Source organism: Ictidomys tridecemlineatus, chromosome 12, assembly GCF_052094955.1.
Source record: "Ictidomys tridecemlineatus isolate mIctTri1 chromosome 12, mIctTri1.hap1, whole genome shotgun sequence".
Lineage (NCBI taxonomy): Eukaryota > Metazoa > Chordata > Mammalia > Rodentia > Sciuridae > Ictidomys > Ictidomys tridecemlineatus.
The window spans coordinates 11,664,667-11,677,956 of record NC_135488.1 but is presented as its reverse complement, the minus strand read 5'-3'; the positions used below and the strand labels follow the sequence as shown (position 1 = coordinate 11,677,956).

Sequence of the window (13,290 nt, the reverse complement as noted above, 5' to 3'; positions counted from 1 at the left end):
AGCGGAAGTGATTGGGGTAGACAAGTGAGCAGGAGGATAGTAGAGCACATGAAACAAACACACACCAATATCAAGAAGAATAAAAATGTAAAAATAGGAGATAAAAGAAGAGACAACACCACCAGAATGCACTATTCAGACCTCCCAGTCCTCGGTAGCCTGGTTCATGAAATGCAGTTGGTTTCACAAATGTTGGGGACGTGAGGGCAGGAGAAGAAAGAGCAAGAGGAAAAACCTCGAATGAGGAAACCAGGATTATTTTTGTTGGAAATCAGTATCTCTCCTGCTTCCCTTCTCATCCGACAGGGGGGTTGTCTGTCCTTAGCTGGTTTCTCCACCCTCAGGATGGTGCAGGTTATTCGGGTGGGAGAGCCGGTCTCAGGTGCGGGGCTCCTGGAGGTGGGGGATGGCACTTGCCCTTCCTGATGGGAGACGGCACCCCAAGGATCTCCTCTGGGGCCCGCTGGTCTGATGTGGGCGCCTGGTCTTTCTCCTTATATCACCTGTAGACCTCACGGTTCCCGGTCTCTAGTTTAGTCTCTAATCTGTATCCCACTCACCCCTCCCTCTCTACTTCCTAACTGGGGACCTTTCTCTCCTAGAGGTCTTGTGGGATGAGCCCTGGGGACTGCGCACCTGTCACCGGAGAGCTGTTTTGTATCGGGCAGTCACTGTGCCAGGTGGCAGGTGCTGGGCAGACGCGGAGGCTGGATACTGTCAGGACCTGCCCAGCCAGAGTTCCAAGCTGGGAGTTGTCCCAACTAAAGATGGTGATGAAGGTGTCCCAAGATGGAGGTGGCTGCTTTCAGCGATGAGGAGAGGGTTGTGGTGGACATGGTGTTGGGCAATGTGTCATAGACGTGGCTCTGTGGCATGCAGTGTTGTGACTGTCGGCTGTCTCCAGATGTGGGTGCCTGTGCGATGTCCTCAGTTGCAGGCAACCTATAGCGTGTAGGGGACTATGGTAGTGGCTGCAGAGTCCCAAGATGGAGGTGACCGGAGGAGCCCCACTTTGGTGGATGGGGGTCCACATGGGGGTGGCAGCCAGGGTTCCTGCACAGGGGCAGTGGCGGGTGTTCTGTGTGGGAGTCGTGCCGGGATTCCTGCTCCGGTGGGTGGCCGGGAGCCCTGCTCGGATGCTGATCCCGGTAGTCCTGCTGGGGCACCCGGGGTCCTGCACTGTCGCTGAGGCCTGGACCCCTGTCCGCACGGCAGCCATGGTTCCTGCCCAGGAGCAGCTGTGGGGGTCCTCGATCACTCGCAGAGTGGAGCCACACAGAACATCGCCTCCCTTCAGCCGGGTCTTGCGGCTTCTCCTCGACAGGTTCTTTGAAGCCCGTGGACTACACTTCCTTCCCACGGCCCCCGAGGGCCAGCGCCATGGGTGAACCGGTGTGCCCGACTAGGGGTGCCCGACTAGGGGTGCCTGACATGGACTTGAACCCACTTCCTGGTAACGAGAGCTTTGTGAGTTACCAGCTGCCCTGTGCCTGTTCCCTCCCTCGCACAACATGAGAGGGTGTGGGGGGCGGGGGGGCGCCCTGCAGCCTGGGTCCCTGGAGCCCTGAGCCTCGCCCCCGCAGGCCTTCAGGAAGCTCGGTGATGACCTTGCAGTGCCGCTGTTGGGCCGGCCACCCTATTGGCCTTCTGGTCATTTGCTTTTATCCTACGTCTCCACGGGATCAAAGTGGCTTTGAGAGGCACTGGTTGGTTCCTGTGAATCCAAGTGGCATTATTTCTCTTTCCTAAATTTCTTTTGTAAAGTGACAAATAAAAATTATATATGTTTATGGTACGTGGAGCCGAGTTTGAAATATGAGGGACGGCCCAGTGAGCTGATGACCAGGTGCATGGTGGTGAGCAGCGTTGACTCTGCATCTGAGGCTTCAGTTAAGGACACATTGTGGTCCCCACATGCTGTTGAACCTGCTCTTCTAACTACAATGACCCACACTCCCCACCACCCTCCAACCTCAACTGGCACAGGCGGCCCTGACTCTGAACCCTCCAAAGACTGAAATGGATGCTCCCTGGGCACGTTTGTTTCAATCAAGAAAGACTCTCATTGTTCCCAGCTGTCCAGAGTACAGAGAGAGGCCACTGGCCCTTGGTGAGGGGAGGACATGGTCTTTAGTCCTGTGTTTGTGCCTGGACCCTGTCTATCTGGGCACCAAGCACATGCTTGCAGGGCAATTATTAAATTAGGTTCACATCATCAGTGTGCAGTGGGGACGGGTGTGGGCAGAGAATGGGGGCTCCCTCAGGTCAGTGCCCAGCTGGGCACTGACCCTGGAGCTGCCAGCAACCTCCACCAGCTGCCATGTGGCTTGACAAGGCCTCCGAGGTGCAGAGTGGGAGGGCCCCAGCCACACGCCCTCCATGGCCCAGGCCTCCCCCCAGAGTCTGATCTTCCTTCCTTTGGACCTTCACCACCTGCTCAGGGTCAGGGGTCCCCGGAGTTACAGCCTGGGGCTCTGACCTACAGGATTCTCCGTGACATGCTGCCCATGGCCCCCACCACTCCCAGGCTTCAGTCCTACCTCAGACACGGCCCCGTGTGGACGTTGACAGACTGAGTGAGGCAGAGGCCATTTGCTCAGAGCTTGCAGGGAGGGGCCACTGGCCTCACTGACATTTGGAGACACCCAGGGGTGGCAGGGGAGGAGCCCCGTGGGAGACTGCTGCCCTGGGCCACTGGAGGTGACACAGGGAGACAGGGTGTCCTGAGGGGCTGGCTGGGAGCATGACTGTCTCTGGGGTTCCTGAGTTGGAAGCAGGAACAAAGGGGCAGTTATCAGCGATGAGGACACCCCAGCTGCTGGAGGCTGCTTGCCACAGAGGGTGCAGCTAGTGACCTGGGCACTGAGTGGGTCGGAACTCTCCCTCCACGAGCGGACTGGTCTTTGCACCTTCAGCCACACTGCTGAGCCTCGGAGTCCACGGCGCAGTAAGAGGCTTGCCACCTGTCTCCTGCCCAGGGCAAGTCCCCTTCCTCCCTCCCAGGCCTCCCCCAGCCAGGCTATCCAACCCCGGGCCCTGCTGACCCCTCCTCCCAAGTATCTCCTCACCACAGCCCCTTGCCCCTGCCTCTCACTGTTCAGAAACCCAAATCACCTTGCTGGGGCTGCTGCTCTCCCTGCCCAGACCCCTCCCCTCCAGACTTGTCACCCAGTTGTGGGTGGGGGATCCCCCTGAAGCACAACCTGGTCAGGTGACTGCCCTGTCTCCCTGGTGGCACCTTGGCTCCTCTTGAAAGGCCCATGGCATGCAGCAGGGACATGGCGGCTGGGGGCAGAGGCTGGCCTGGCCTGCGAGCTCCACTCCTCACTGGTCTCCTGGAGCACTGCAGCGGGTGGCATAGACCTGCAAGAGCTCCAGTGCTGGCTTCCGACTCCCCAGTGTCCACTCTCCAGCTCAGAGCCTTCACCCACATGTGGATTGAGGGCTAGGGAAGGACAAGGGGCCCTTCCCCTCATGTCTTGGTGTGGATGACTTGGACGAGGTGGGCGGCGAGGGCTCTGCCCTCCTTCAAGTGGCAGCCTGGCAGGTAGCCCTGTGGGAAGCCCGCCCCTCAGGGACGCCCCAGCTCTGCTCAGGGATCCCCAGGAAGTGGCCCTGGGATGACCTCATTCTGCAGTTAGGCTACACCTGGCCTCAGGTGACTCTCCTCCCCTCTGAAGCCCCAGTGTGCAGCGTGGAGTCAGCCCAGCAGCTGCAGTAGGTGCTCAGAGATCACCTGTTGCACGAGCAGAGCCCATTTCCCCTAGCCCCCTGCATCCTGGGACAGACACCTGCCTCCTGCAGGGCTCCACAAACAATGAACAGGAATCTTCTAGAAATCCAGACAAGAAACCCAGTCCGCCACCACCGCACACGGGCCCCATCACCACCGCCCCTGCTCTGCTCATCCCAAAGGGCTCAGTGCACTTAAAGCCCGGTGTGCCTCAGAGGCACCCCCTCATGGAAAGCCACAGGAGGCGCCCAGGCCCCATGCAGGAGGTGTCGGGGTGGAGGTCCTGCACCCCGGCAGTTGTGCCATGTGTGAGCAGGGGGCGGGGTTTGGCCTGGAGCCCCTGAGGAGGGCAGTGTCAGAGTCCATACTCTGCAAAGGCACAAACGGAGGCAGGAAGTCCTGTGGCCAGGGCCCTAGGCAGGGAGCCAGGCTGAGCAGGGGTGGAATCTTGGCTTCAGAGCCACGTTCTTCACCGACAGTGGTGATCCCCCCACAGACCACGGTTACAATTTCACACACGGTTCTGAAATTTGCGTTTTCATTTAACAGATACATCACGACTACTTTTCCATATATTTGAATATTCTTCGACAACATAATTTTTAAGCCATATAGTATTTCATGGCACGGATGGAGTGTAATTCATCTTACCAGGTCTCCATTCTTCAACATTTAGGTTGTTTCCAATTTTTCAATGGTTATAAATATCACTGCGAGAAGCACCCTCACAGATAAATCTCCTTCCTTCTCTGTGGTTATTTCCTCTGCAGAAAAATCTCAAAAGCAACGTGGTTGGACCACAGAGTTTGCCATTTTAAAACTATACACACATTTGCAAATGTGAATTTGTGAATTTCGATAATCAAAACTGTTTTTAAAACCTGTGAGAATTAATGTATCAAAATACCATTTGCCAACCCCCGTGGAACAAGGAGTTAGGTTCTATTCACACTGGAATTCTGAACACAAATGGAGGGTACGGCAGGTCGTAAAACAAACCAGCGGCAGGACTCACAGGTTAGCCAGAGTCCAGAGGGGATTATCTGAGAGTAAGATGGTGACGATGACGAAGGTGGTGGTGATGGCAGTACATCTGTGTGGACAGTAAGGCAGCCTGACACGCTCAGCACTTTACTGTGCTCCTCATTTGCTCCTCCCAGGAAGCAGGGGGGTGGCAGAATGGCCTTCAACACAGACCGCCTGTCCCTTCTGCCTGCCTTGCCCAGCAGAGCCCAGCCTTGTTGTGTGTGGACAGTGCCTGTGCTGGTCAGAGACCCTTGTCCCAGTCTCCCTTGCTGGTGGAAGTGGCTGCTGGACTAAGTGGTCACCAACCCTTCTGGAAAGGGGATGTGAGTTCTCGAGACCCTCTACTCCCCCCCTTGCCCTCCATTCTCTGGATTGTGAGGAGGACATGGCAGGCTGGCCTCCACCATGCAGAGGGGACAGTTCGCGGTGATGGGACACTACAAAAACCAGCATGGGAGAAACCCTGGTCTCATTGAGCTCACAGAATGAGGCCACCTGCCTGTGTGTGGTTAGGTGAGAAGAGGCAAGCATTCATCTCGGTGCAGTTTTGGGTCTCGCCTAGCAAAACAATGTGCCTCCGAGACCAGTAACTGAGGCCAAGAGCCCGTGACCAAGCAGGGGCGGGCAGAGCCTCCAGACTCCGGGAGGGGCTTGCTCACCCCCAGCCTGGTGCCCAGAACTTCAGAGAGAAACAGATGCGAAGGCTGGCCAAACCCTGGCTACTTTAGAACAGTCCTTCTGGAATACTCCTTGGGGAGGGAAGCAGGACCCAGATGCCACAAGCCTGTGCCTGAGTTCTATTGCCATCACCTGCCAGGGACACTGGGGGGCTCCTCAGGGCATCACCAAATGTGGCCCCTTTGAAAAGGTGACAACGTGTACATCTCAGTCTCCTCTCTATGGAGGGTGAACACGGAAGACAGCTCCGAGGTTTGGAGCAAAACCTGAGATACAGAAATGGTTCTCCAATGGACATTTTAATTTTGTGAGACCTTCACCCTCGGTATCCCTGGGGGATCAGACTGCAGGACCCCCAAGGACACCACGTCCACTGAGCTCTGGCCCCTCGTTAGCCATGTTTGCGTGGCACCTGCAGACAGACCCCCTGCTGTGCATTTCAAAACCTCCCAGAGTTGGTTACCTTGTCTGATTCAAAGTGATGGCAGGGTCGACAGCTGCAGGGCCTCCTGGTCTGGGTGACATGCGTGTTCACTGCCGATGCTACGTTTCCACAATGTGTTGGATTCAAGTTGGGTGAAGCCACACAGGCGGGGCCTGGGGACACTTTTCCATCAAGCAGACACCCAGCCTGGTGCTCCCCACAGCTAAGCCTTGGGTGCTCCCCATACCTCCCAGGGTGGGTCTTGGCGCCTGGCCCTGGGCCCCCACTGGCTTGCACTGGGCGGGAGCTGGCCCTGTGGGCGGCCTGAGCTGGCCTGAGCTGGCCTGAGAAGAGGCGTGGCTGTGCAGGGCTCAGGAGCCAGGGCCAAGTAAGCCCCTGCCCACAGATCAGCAGGGAGACATCGCTGTCCTGGGTTCTCACCCACCACGCCCCTGCCTGGGGACACTGTGGCCAGCAAAGCGGGTGCAGCAAGGTCCCTCCAGTCTGCCGCCTGGCCTTGTGCTTGCATTGAAGTCCTCAGGACACTTGGCAACACGATGAAGAGAAATGAGGCGAGGAGGAGGAGAAGGCCGAGGGCGAGGCCACAGGATCACCCTGTCACTATTTATTACGGAGTGTAAAGCAGGAAAATTAAAATGTGCTTGCAGCTAGTAGCTTAATGTGATTGAGCGCTTCAGAAAAATGAAACCAGGGGAAGGACAGGTGGTGAACCTGACTGAGGGGCAGGAATTACCTTCCTCTCCCAAGGAGAGCGGCCCTCACAGGTGTGGTCCGCCGTCTCTGCATCCTGGATGCAGGGGAAGTCTCTTCCAGACCTGGGGAGCCAGGGGCAGGTGCTGCCGCCCCACTTGGCCTGTGGTCCTCACCCTGCTGAGCCTGGGGGAGCCTCGGGGCGTGTGGGAGGCAAAGCAGACTGCAGCAAGCACAGAGGCCTGTTCCCAGGAAGGGCAGAATGTTCCCGAGGGCAGGCACCAGATGCCGGGAAGTTCTGTTGCTGAGAGCCAGCCCTCTGCAGTCAGCCGGCCTGAAGGAGGAAGGAGGGGAAGGCAGGAGGAGGCTGTGGGTCAGCCAGGCTGAGACCACAGACACACGGCGAGCGAGGGTTTGCACATTGACACCTGGGAGAAAATGCCTCGCTCCACATGGGACAGAGAAAACTACCAAATCGATATTAATAGACTTTTAAAAGAAATAAAAAATTTCTTTTCCCCAAGAAGGGGAAAAACAACCCAGATGTACGGGAGACGTGTGTTTGTCGTAGACTCGGCAACAGTGACCACAGCCTGGGACAGCAGGAGTGGCCCAGCCTACAGTCCCCCTGGGGGCAGGCACGGGACAGGGCTCATGAGCGCAGGAGCGGGACCTGCTGGGTATTTTAACTCTCTGGCCCCCAGCACCCTCCTTCTCCTATGGCCAGGGAGAGGGCCAGGGTCCCCTACACATTCCTGCCACAGGGCACAGTCCAGCCACCTCCATCTTCTCCTGGAAGTCTCTGGAAAGGGTGTCTTTGGTGGCTGGGGCACCACCTCTCCTGAGCCCAACTGCAAAGGGCAGAGGACTCACCGTCCTGTGGCGGGCAGGACCACAGGGCTCTGCTCCTTCGGCCTCCAGGGCTCCTGTGAGAAGCCCCTCCTGGGGTTCTGCCTGGGCTGGCCTCCAGGATGGCAGCGCCCACCCCACCTCCCTCACCTTTGTCCCTAGCACCTTTTAAACATGACATTCTCTAGCCATTTACTCTGCTGTGGTCTGTCTCCCTGACAAAATGTCAGCTCTGAGTGAACAGCAGTTCCCCTCCCCTCCCCGTCTTTCCGTGAACTCTTTCTTCCCGGGACCTAGGACCATGCCTGGCACACACTAGGTGCTGAGAGAAACTCCCCCAGAGTCCTGAACGCCCTGGGACTTGCGCTCCCAACACTAACCTTGCTCTTCTTCACCTTTGGTAGGTGCAGGATGACCGCGACGTGAGCGCTTGCTCCCCTGTGTCCTGGGTTCCCACACCCGCCTGCCTCTCAGGGACCCACCCCCAGCTCCCAGATGGCGCCTTGGAAAGGTGGAGTCTGGAGCTGGTTGACCTGAGCTCTCTGGAAAAGCCCGAGCCTCAGCCTCAAGCAACTTGGCCTGAACCTGGCAGGTTTGTGCAGGAAGGGACGCAGGGGCCCCCTTTTCCTGATGAGTGACCGTGTGTAGGAGCCCATGGGTGACCCAGAGCTTGCACTGGGCAGCAGGCAGACTCAAGACGGCTCTGGGGACTGCGCCCTGGCCTAGTGGGAAGGGGAGCCCTCTTCTTGCACCCGGTTCTCCCCTTCTAGCCCAGGTCCCTGCTGTGACTCAGCTGGGCAACTCCTGCACATCCAGGGCTACTAGGGCCATGTTGGGTGGGGATCAGAAAGGCCGAGCCAGCCCCGTGGGTGGGACAGCCAGATCTGGGGCTTGGTGCTGACCTCAGGGTGGAAGAGGCCAGCTGGGGATTTTGGAGGTGCACATGAGCACCGTGGGCGAAGCCCACGGCAAGCCGAACGCAGAGGCTGCAAAACCAATGTCCAAGCAAGGGGGACTCGAGGGCTGGATGGAATGCCCACCACCAGCTGCCCGGAGCTCTGGTGTACATGCAGGGAGTGAGATCTCCAGGTTTTGGGTCTCCTTGGTCCTGTCTCCCACCCATCGGCCACATCAATCAGGCCCTCCCTGGCAGGCTGGGGTGGGGGCTGGACTGTCCCCAGTAGGTGCCTGGTAGGCTGAGCCCATGGCCTGACCTTGAGCTGACCTCCCCTCCCACCCGGCTGGTCCCCTGGTCAGCTGACCAGCTACACCTCCCTGGTCCTCAGCCAGGGAGCTTCCCCCTCCCCTCGAGCCCTCAAAGTTGATCAATAAGCCAATCACATGCTCCCCCAGGACCAGGGACATCCTACCTCCCTGTCACTGCGAGGCCTGCCTCCCATGCCCTGCTTGGTCACTCTGCCCCAACTGCACCCCGTGTGGCTCTGCATGGCCAGCCCGTGCTCCTCCCTGGCTGTGAGTCTGGTGACTCACAAGCTGCTGATCCCACTGCCACTCCAGCATCAGGTGGGAGTCCTGTCCCCACCAACAGCTTGGAGCGGAGGTGGTGGTCAGATCCGTTGCACAGGAAGAGAGTCTGTCCAGGACAGGAAGGAGATGGACAGCAAGCCTGTGCCCACCAGCTGTCCTCCAGGACAGGGAGGAAGGCCGGGGTGAGGGACCCAGCTCGCCCATGGGATCCAAGGACACAAGCCCGCGTTCCCAAGCCCACTGTGACAGCCCCTCACGGCTTTCCTGCCCACTGGGCAACCAGGCTTGGAGGAGGGACTGGGCTGTTCATAGCTGTGTCCTTGACCCTGGCCTGGGGCCTGTGAGGACAGAATGATGAACAGGGAGGAATGCGGGGTCTGCCATGACGCTACTGTCCCAGCCCGCAGGGAAGGAGGGAGCTAGGGGAGAACCCATTGGTGACAGAAAGGGCAGGGAGCTTGCGAGTCCTTGTGCCCAGTGTGCACTGTGGACTGTCACTTGGCCATCCAGAGAAGGAGTCCTGGCCCAGTGCAGGGGGGAAGCTAGAGGAAACAGGGGCCTGGACGGCAGCCTGGTGTGCTGCTGTGTGTACGTGAAGTGGCCGGAATAGGCAGGTCTACACGGCCAGAAATGGACCGGAGGCTGCCTGGGCTGGGGCCGGGGATTGGATGGAGAAGTGGCCACCAGGGTGCCAGGCTGGTTTGGGAGTGAGCGTTCAAGATGGGGAGATGGTTGAACTACTCTGTGGTGTGTACACGTGGGGGTGTTGGGCTGTGCGGGTTGCACCCCGGTAACGTGTGTAAAATGTAAAAGAAAAGAAAAGCAGTCGGCAGAGTCAGGATACAGGGAGAAGACGCTGCTGTGTTAGCCGTGGTCTGTCCCTGGGACCACAGGTCTGGACGAGGGCGACTCAGAGAAGTTTGTTCTGCGTCAAGGTTTCAGAGATCCAGTTAGTAGCAGGGCAGCCCCATTGCCCTGGGCTCGGTGAGGCAGCCCATCATGGGGGATGGAAGGCTGAGGAGCTCTTCTCTGCTCAGGGCGACTGGGAAGCAGAGAGGGGAAGGGGCAGAGGACAATTCCAAGGCAGCCCCCGCGAGCCTCCTCCTCCAGCCCCTCCCACCTGCCCCAGTCAGGCCCTTCAGACTGGGTGGACAGATCAGAGTGCAGCCCGCACAGTCCTGTCACTTTGCCTCTGAATGCTCCTGCACTCACAGCATGGGGACCCCACAACAGACAGGAGCCGCGGGAGAACCAGCCTGTGATCCTGAGGTTCAGCCTCTGGAACTGTGAGGCCCTAAGTCTCTGCTGCTCCAACCACCCCGTCTGGCCCTCCTCGGTGCTCTGAGATGGTGAGCCTGGGGCTCGAGGTCAGCCGGCCCAGCGCACAGCCAGGAGATGCTGCGGTAAGGGCTCGGCTCCTCTGTCCTCTGGACTCACCTGACAGCACCCGGGCAAGGAGTTCTGAGCAAAACCTGACCAAAGCCTCATTTCATGCAGAAAGGATCCTTTTAAAAAAAAAAAGTAATTTTCCTTGAAGTTTTCTTCCAAACCTGCACATTCTGGACTGCTGGGGGGACTTCTCCAAAGACTTCTCTGTGGTGGTTTCCAAGAGGAGCTTGGGCAGTATCAAGGTCTGGAGAGACCACAACGCTCTCTGCTCACCAAGGAACCGCAGGTGTGGGCTAATGCTTGTGGGGGATTAAATATGACCATCAGTCCCCTTTAAGAGGTGCAGTCCCTTTCCCCTCACCTTGAACCTGGGGGGTGTGGGGAAATGACAAGTGGATTTAGGAGCTACCTAAGTCGGGGATCCACAGAAAAACAACCCACAGGACACGCGCACACATACACGCACACGCGCACACACACGTACACACACACATACACACACGCACATGTACACGCACACGTACACACACACATACACACACGCACACGTACACACACATACACACACGTACACGCACATGTACGCGCATGCAAAGGTCACGGTCCCTGCAGCCCTGGAGCCGTGGACATGAGCCATGGGGATAGAGCCCCTCTGTCTGCGAGCTGGTGCCCGGGTCTAGGGGGGCAGCTGCAGTCTGGGTCTTGGCAGTCCAAGGCCAGGAGAAGACTGATGTCCAGCTCCAGCCCTCGAGAGAGCGATGGCGCCTTCCCCCGCTCAGGGCAGGTCATCTGGAAACACCCACAGGTTCACCCAGAAAGAAGGCTTAGCCAGACCCCTGGCCACCGCGGCCTAGCCCCGCTGACCAGTGACGTGACCACAAGGAAGGAGCCTCGGCCTTCGTCCTGAGTGCTTCCTGAGACCACCTTGCCCAGGAGGACTGGAGAAAGAAGCCCAGGTGGTGCTGCCCAGCCCAGCCCAGCCCTGCTGACCCTGGAGGAGCTACCCCGCAGGAGGCCAGCAAGGCCAGCCCAGGATGCCTGGTCAGCCCAGAGCGTCCCAGGGACATACAGCCACCACAGCTTCACGCCACTCCCTGGGGCTGGTGTGCACACAGATGGCTACAGTGGATCCACAGACGTCCCCCCAGGCCCATGTGTGGAGGCTGGAGTCCCAGCTGGTGGCTGGTCCAAGGAGGTGGGGACCGGCAGGAGGGAGGAGCGAGGCTCTGGGGTGCGCCTCTCTGGGGGCTTGGGGGCCCCAGCCGCTCCCTCTGTCTCTTGGCTTCCTGGCCCCTGTGAGGCCAGCAGCCTTGCTCCACGGCACACTCCAGCCACGATGTTCTGCCCCACGCAGCAGAAACCCGCAGGCCCAACCGGCCACAGCGGAACCTCGGAAGCCAGGAGCCATGGTAAGTTGTGGTGAGCCGCCTCTGCCGCTTATGCAGATTATGGTCACCATTACAAGATGGCGCTGGCTCCGCTGTGGTTTGTGACAAACAACTCCTTATTTGGGAGAGTTGACGCATGGCTTTTCAGCACCCTATGAGAAAGTTCCACGTGGCAGCTTCGCATTGGGGCTTGAGATGCTACATTAAGGCTGGGAGGGGCATCCGAGGGAGTAGTAGAAGAAATATCAAGGGCCTGAATAAACCGCTGAAAGAAGATTCCCGAGTTGCATCTTCCTTGCGCGGGCAAGGGGTGGCGACAGTAAGTAAACCTTTCCTCCTTTCACTTTGCTCTCTCAGGCTCTTTGTCCCAGCAGCGGAGAGCTGACGGAGGCGGGAGCTCTTCCAGTCAGTCGATGAAGACGGAGAGCAGACCTCAACCTGAGGAAAGTTGAACTTCCAGGATTCAAATAAAAAATTCTAGTTATATTCTTTTTATCCCCAAACTAATGGAACAAAGACATCGTCCAACAAAATTGCTCAGGAACACGGGGCCCTGCAGTAATGGTGTGGAATAATTTGTGATGTCTTATTAATCATATCCAAATGGTGCTTCCAGGGCTGGGAAACAATTGATTCTTTTAATAATTTAAACAGTGCTCCTGAAATTCTTTGCAACATGGTTTACTTAGCAAAATACTTTCTCTTAAATCATTTAAGAAAAGTCTTTGGTCTCCCACAAATTGGTAACATCACCAATTCCCCCACTGCTCCTGCCCTGCAGAGCTCCCTTCCCCTGTGGGGACCCGCCCTCTCCGAGGCAGAGCCACACACTTCCCAGGGTCACGTCCGACGAGGTTGACCACGACACCCAAACGAGGGGGGTTGGTGGCACTTCCTGAAGATGCTGCTGGCACCTAATCCATGGTGGGTGCACATGTGTGTGGGGCGTCTGTATACGTGTGTCACTGGGTGTGTGTGTACCTCTGTGCAAATATCCATGTACACGTGTCTGTGTGTGTGTGTGTGTGTGTGTGCAGTACATATGCATGTCCCAAGTGTACGTGTGTATGCCTGTCCCATGTATATGCATGTCCTGTGTGTATGTGTGTCCCATGTGTGCGCTCCCTCTAAACAGCCTGAGCTCTGTCTGTTGGGCAGCAGGCTCAGACCGATGAGGTGACATAGCATGGGGGCTGGGCTAATGTCCCAGACCAGATGGTGTGGCTGTGGGGTCCTTTGTGACCTGTTGGTTGTCCACTGTGTCACCCCCCCAGGAATGCAGGTGCCTGCAACAGGATGCAGGGAGCTGATTTAAAATAGGAAAATCCTTAATTACCCTGATCTGACCTTTACGCATCAAACATGCGAATGGCATTATCACACCGAGCCTCAGACACACGCACAATTAGTGCATGTCAATGAGAAGCATTTTTAAAAATTGTAAAAGGAACCCTTCTGGCCCTGCAAAATCAGGACCAGAGCTATTGGGGACCTTCACCCCTGGATGCCTGGCCCTCTCTGGGGAGTCCCTGGGCTGGGAGACCTGAGGGGGCACAAAGAGCACTTCATCTGTGAGACTCGCAAGGACGGGCAGATGGCGGAGG

The 13,290-nt window shown here is 57.8% G+C and overlaps 1 long non-coding RNA gene across 1 annotated transcript; it reads left to right on the top strand.

Moving 5' to 3' along the window:
* The first annotated feature begins 11,308 nt into the window (after positions 1–11,308).
* Positions 11,309–12,172, top strand: LOC144369536 (uncharacterized). The gene is made up of 2 exons (XR_013429332.1): positions 11,309–11,707; positions 12,044–12,172. It is a non-coding gene; the product is annotated as an uncharacterized LOC144369536 (long non-coding RNA).
* The last annotated feature ends 1,118 nt before the right edge of the window (positions 12,173–13,290 follow it).